Genomic DNA, 6,451 nt, shown 5'->3' with positions numbered 1-6,451 from the left:
GATTCTGGACCCCGCCCACTGGAACCGGTACTGAAAGCATAATGGAAACACAACCTGTACCGTACCGAGTAGAGTAGAGTCGTGCTGTACCGGTCCGTACCGGTACTAATGGAAAAGGTGCAATAGAGACAAATGAGACAAACAACCATTCACTGTCTCTCTCACCTATGGACAATTTAGAGTTACCAGTCAGTTTAACATGCATGTTTTTGGTCTGTGGGAGGAAACTGGAGTACTTGGAGAAAACCCACGCAGCACAGAGAGAACATGTAAACTCCACCCAGAATGGCCCCCCGGCCAGTATTCCGGCCGCCGACCTTCTTGCTGAAAGGTGGTAGTTCTACGAACGTCACCATCTTGCTGCCTCCACAGCCAACACTGTTAACCCAAATTTTCTTTTACATAATAAGTCAAGCTTTATTACTAATATTTTTGTTATTTTGCAAAAGGTGGGACCATTACTAAACAATATGTGAATTGTAAACTACTCAAAATGAGTATTTGCAGTACAGGCAGGCTATGAGTGGAGACAACTCTCATTTAAATGTTTTTACTGGTTTTGGGTGGGGCTTGTCAGTGAACACCTGCCTAGTGAACAAAAAAGAAGAAAAATAAGAAAAATGGTGAGAAAAAGAAGAGGAATGGTGAGCCCAGTGCAAGTTTCTCCTGACTGCTAGCTGCATATCTCATTAATGAGATGAAGTGGGGAAATCAGGTCAGTCTGGATCATGTTACAGTTTATCGATATATGTTAAATGCACAAATTTGATTCCGTTTTTTATAATAGTTGTACTTCCTGAGTAAAATAACATTTTTGTCATGCTCAAGTTAACGTTAGCTATAATATTTCACCGGAGTGTCAACTGCATCTCTTTTGCCCTACATTATAGCTAGTCGATCATATTTTGTTATTCTTTTGGGACTGAATGAATTATTACCGGTAGTTAATGTCTGCAGCAAACAAAAGCTAATTGCCTCCCACAGAAAGCTAATGCTATTAGCAGTTAGCTTTACATTAGCTTTTTGTTGCATACAGAATAATTTACCACATGCTTACATTTTTTTTTGTAACTTCAACAGTGAACAGTCAAACTAAGGGCTGTTGGTTCTTACAATCATTCCTGGCGCTTTAGTGATTTTTGCATGATAGTCTGTTAGTTCATTAAATACTGCTTTTCTTTTCTTTTTTTGAAACAGCCACATTAATTTGTGTGCCAAATGGAAGACACAACAAAGTATGGACCTAACATTTGGAGGGATGAAGTTGTGGAGACATCACCCCCAATAAGCCTTCTGATGAAACGCTGGCCGCTCTATTCTAATAAGCAGGTACCCATAATTATTCTGATGGTCATTTTCTCTCCAGTTGTACAGAGCACTAATTTTGAAAGGGTTTTTTCCTCGTAACACCTTTGTAAAAATAATTCACACAAGACAAGCGTAAGTTTCTGATAAGAGCCTATGCAGAGGTGGGAGTTCTGCTCGACCAAACGTCAAGAGAAGAAGTCCGACGTTCCGCCTGTGACGCTCGTATTTTATTAGGTAGAGTGGGGTGTGGGAAACAAGGCACAAATCAGCAGATACAACTTCTCCGACGCAGTAGAGACACAAAATATGATTAAGCCAGAGACAGTTTGATACAGAAGCAGGATAGCAGGATAGCAAGGTCAGAACTAAACAACAGCCATCAGTTGTTTGGAAACCCAAGGTCTGTGGTCTTAGTATACACATGAGCTGTAAACAAAACTCTGGGTGTTTGGTGTTCCAGCTGGGCTTCAGTTCACACGACTGGAGTTTCAAGCAAATAGTAAGAAGTCTAAAACAGTTTTAAATTATAACATTTTTTAACTTACCTAACATTCCCTACTGTTTATTATTTAAAACTAAGTTTTACCATAAGTAAGTCATAAAATTATGTGGGCTTCACGGTTAGCTGAAGATTCTGTGTGAATGACGCGGAACCCCCCCCCAGGGCTGATGGTAAGAGTGTGGGAGGAAAACACGTCATCACCTCAGGCCCTTCTGACGGTGACCCTGGACACACTCAGCATCCTCAGCTTGTGGGACCCCAGAACAAGTAAATCAAAACCAGAAAATAGAACAAAAATCACTCAAAAACAAAAACCAAGCAAAAAGACTAAGTTATGTGGGCTCTTTATGAGCGAGTAGTAGTTTTTTTTATGAACTGCAAAGATAATCTGGTGATAAAAATAAAATGCTGTAGAAATTCTGTAGAGTATAAAAGCAGCAATCTGTTTGGCTAAATTATCACTTTAAGCTAATCTAAACTAATAAAGATAGAGAAATCAGCAGAAGAGCAAGGTGACACACCCGAGTGTTCCTTTTTTTATACAAAGAACAATCTAGAACAGGTTTTTAGGTCTGAGAGTAAAGCATTGTGACTATTTTAACTATTAGTTCTGGGCCTTTTAATAAAACTATTGTACTCTGTTCTCCTGAAATGACCAAATAAAAAGCAACAACAAACATGAATTTTTTCCCCCTTTCCCTTGGCGTTTCATCGCTTTGTTGAGTTGGGAGGCCCTCCCGGGTGAGGGGTCCTTTGTTGTTCAGCGATGATGCACTTTGTAGGACCACGGAGATTTCTTCATGTGTGTAAGAGTCTCTATGTCAATATGTTTTAAACTTTTCTAAGGACGTGTGCACTGGAGAGGCCTAAGTCAGTGGGTCCACCTTGTCATTTTTCTTAGGGGGAATAAGTTCAGTTCAGGTTTTTTTTATGAGTGTGTGTCAGGGCTTGGAGACTCCGGTCTCCTTTCCCAGCCTCTGACTGTCTTGTGTCTGGCTAATTGCCCTGACAAAGTGTGGTAAAAGGGGGTATAATGAAATTAAATCCTGGTTCACGTCTAACTTCCTGAAATTAAACAGTGATAAAACAGAGTTTCTACTCATTGGCACTAAATCCACCTTATCTAAAGTTAACAGTTTCTCACTCACCATCGACAACTCCTTGGTTTCTCCCTCCCCTCACATCAAGAGTCTGGGTGTCATTCTTGACAGCACTCTCTCTTTCCACTCTCACATCAATAGTATTACCCGGTCTGCATATTTCCACCTTCGAAATATCAACCGTCTCCGTCCATCCCTCTCTCCACACTCTGCTTCCATCCTGGTCCACAGTCTGGTCATTTCTCGAATCGATTACTGTAACTCTCTCCTCTTTGGTCTGCCTCACAAATTAATCCGTAAGCTTCAAATGGTTCAAAATTCAGCTGCCCGCATCGTCACCAAAACCCCCTCATTTCACCACATCACCCCAGTTCTACAGCAACTTCACTGGCTTCCAGTCTCATTCAGAATTCAATTTAGAATCTTGTTGTTCACTTTCAAGGCCATCCACAACCTCGCCCCTCCTTACCTGTTAGATCTCCTGTACATTACCACCCATTCACGCTCCCTTCATTCTTCCACTTCCATCCACCTTAACGTGCCTCTTGTCCACCTCAGCACCGTGGGACACAGAGCCTTTTCTCACTCTGCTCCCCAGCTCTGGAATGCTCTTCCCCCGGACAGCCGTAACATTGACTGCCTTCTGAAATTCAAATCAAAACTCATCTGTTCAAGCTAGCCTTTTCACTTTAACTATTATTTTTAAATGTTATTTTCTTTTTGGTTTAGTGTTTTTAATAGTTATTTTATATTGTTCAATACTGTGTTTTTAATGCTGTGAAGTGTCCTTGGGTGTTTTGAAAGGCGCTGACAAATAAAATGCATTATTATTATTATTATTATTAATGGGGCTTTGGGTATAATGGGGCTTCTGGGCTTATCGAGTCACTGGTCTCAATACAGTGGGGTCAGTCAGGTCACCCGTCCTGACAAAGTGGGGGCTTTCATCGACCAGATCGATCCCAACTTGGTTCAGCAATGGGTTTGGCTCCTCCGCTGGCGCGCAATGCTCTCTCAACCACCCGATAAAGTCCGGTCCACCTCGGTTCAGCTCTGTAGGTGTCTGTCCACTTCGGCTCCTTCCTCTTCCTTATGATGACATTCAGCAGCACCGAGTGTGTGGGACCTCCCAGGTTCTTCTCTCTCCTTCTGTTTTGTCACCTGTAAATTAAAGCCTGACACAAAGGTTCTGAATTCTTCAAAAGATTATTTGTACCTGTATTCCTCCATTTCTTCTCCCAGGGTGAGAGCATTTGCTGGACCCAGAGACTGTCTTCCTTTTGCTCGCCACCTGTAACATAAAATCTACAAAGATCTTCTGCATCGTTGCCTAGGGGGTCTGTCTTCAGATCTTTTCTAATTTTTCCTGTCTACTTTTATAGGTCATGTGATGTTCCCTGTGTTTAGTCTAATTGCAGCCCTCTAAGGCATGTGACTGTATTTTCTGTCTCTTCCACTAAAGGGGTTTGTCAATATAAACTATTTCATTATTACTTCTACACTGTAATGGTTTTATAGAACAACATAAATCACATTTAATTTGTACTTTCATCCCCTCTTTTCATGTTTACAAACCTGTACCTCAAAAAGGATATGTTGGATTTCCCCAGAGTCTTTACTCTGGATCTTCCTAGAAGAAGCAAAGTTATTTTCACAAGAGAACATAGAAATTAAAGACAGAAATGTGTTATTACCACATGTAGTGAAAATGAGTAATCAGAATCAGAAAAGTTAAGGTTTCAAAGTTTAGTGGTGAATATTTGGCATGAGTGATGTTAGTTTTTAGTTAAGATGATACATTTTATTTGTCTTACCTCCTGTCTGTAGGAAAAAAATTATTAAACTCATGCGCAGAAAATATATTTTCATTCAAAACAGTACAATACAGCATTAAACATTGTGTTTGCTGATGGAGCTAGAAAAAATAAAAGGAAATCAAAATCAGTTATTCAGCTCTGCCGTAGCTCCTCTGGAGATTTGTTTAGGTGAAACAATACGTGACCACAATAAAAGTGTGGTTAAAACACTCTATACATGAAAACTCAATTAATTTCTTTTAGTCCAGTCAAGTCAAGTCAAGTCAAATTAAATATATTTAAGAACACAGATCCACCACATTTTCATTGTCCTCCTGGGTTTAAAAAAGGTCTAAAAAGTCTAAAAAGGGGCGTCCCCCTAAGAGAACCGTCCTGTACACATGAGAGAGAATTTTTTTGGTTATTAAAATCTCCTATTTACACATAAATGATTTAGCATCCTTTAATTTTCTCAAAAACCAACAGTGAACCTTATAGTCCAAAAAATATAATATCAGCCAATGTGTAGCGCTGATTAACTGATCGTCCTAATTAAATAGAATAACGTCACAAAGGCTCAGGGGATTTTATCGCAACAAACACATGCATGTTCCGAAACATTATGGACCTGTGAAGAGATGTCTTTTTTTATTATTTGTGTTTATTGCTTTGTTGTGAAGTTGATAAAATTTGTATATTGGCACCTCTTTTTAACATGATCTAGCAAGACAAATCTGTACATCAATCACTGGTACTTCTCATCACTGTTATCTCCCCCTTTTTCTGAAACAGTACACCGTTCAGTGTGACCTGTTTCAGAAACATCTAAGAAAAGTTTTCCCGTATTCGTTTTTTGATTATGTAAGATCCCTGCCTTGAGTTCACCCAAAATACTTTTTATGTGTGATCTGAATTTTTCCTCTGTACATAATAATTTATTTATTTATTTATTTGTCAAATTAGCGTTCTATAGGAAATATGAGATCGACCACAATTCAGAGTTTCCAGCTTAGATTGTAGACCAACAAAACCAAATGTCCTAAACATCGAGCCATCATTTACAACTAGAAGAATCAGCAAATGACTAGACCTCATCCTTTGCTGCCAACCAGATCAGTCAAAAATGATCTCAGCTCCGATAAAAAACCCAGACAGATTTAACCAAAAAAAACCCAAACATCACTTTCTCTTTCTTGTCACTGAGTCCTTATGACTCCTGGAGACTAATCTGTAAAGACAAAGTGAACCCAATGAAAAAGCCAATAATTTGTTCAGGGTTAGCATTATTCATTTTGATACAAGGTTTTAAGATTATAAACCTCTTTTTTTTGTCTAAAAGCAATTGAAATAGGCAAATTCGTTAATACTCTTTTTTTTCTCCTTTCTTTTATACAACATCCAATTGAACGTATAAACACACATATATCTTGTCTGACCTTTTTTTTCCATTTTGTTCCACGATGAGGGCTGATGTCACTTACTCGGTGGGCCGGTTCTGGTCGAGTCAGAGAGGCGGATGGATGGGACAGCGTTGGACCAGGCCTCAAAGCTAAAACCGGGCCGAAAACGGCTCCAACAATCTCCGCCTCAAAGAGTGGGTTTTAATGTACTTATCAGTGTCTGTGAGACGCAATTAGTGTTGTTTAATAAACCGAAAAATGTAAAATGAATCCATTTCAGTTATTTTTCATACAGTGCAGTTTGGTTTCAAAGGTCAGAACTGTTTTCTGCTGCTTCCAATTCTT

The sequence above is a fragment of the Nematolebias whitei genome, chromosome 14 (genome assembly GCF_014905685.2).
Source record: "Nematolebias whitei isolate Nwh7 chromosome 14, NemWhi1, whole genome shotgun sequence".
Taxonomy (NCBI): Eukaryota; Metazoa; Chordata; class Actinopteri; order Cyprinodontiformes; family Rivulidae; genus Nematolebias; species Nematolebias whitei.
Note: the sequence above shows the minus strand (reverse complement) of the source record.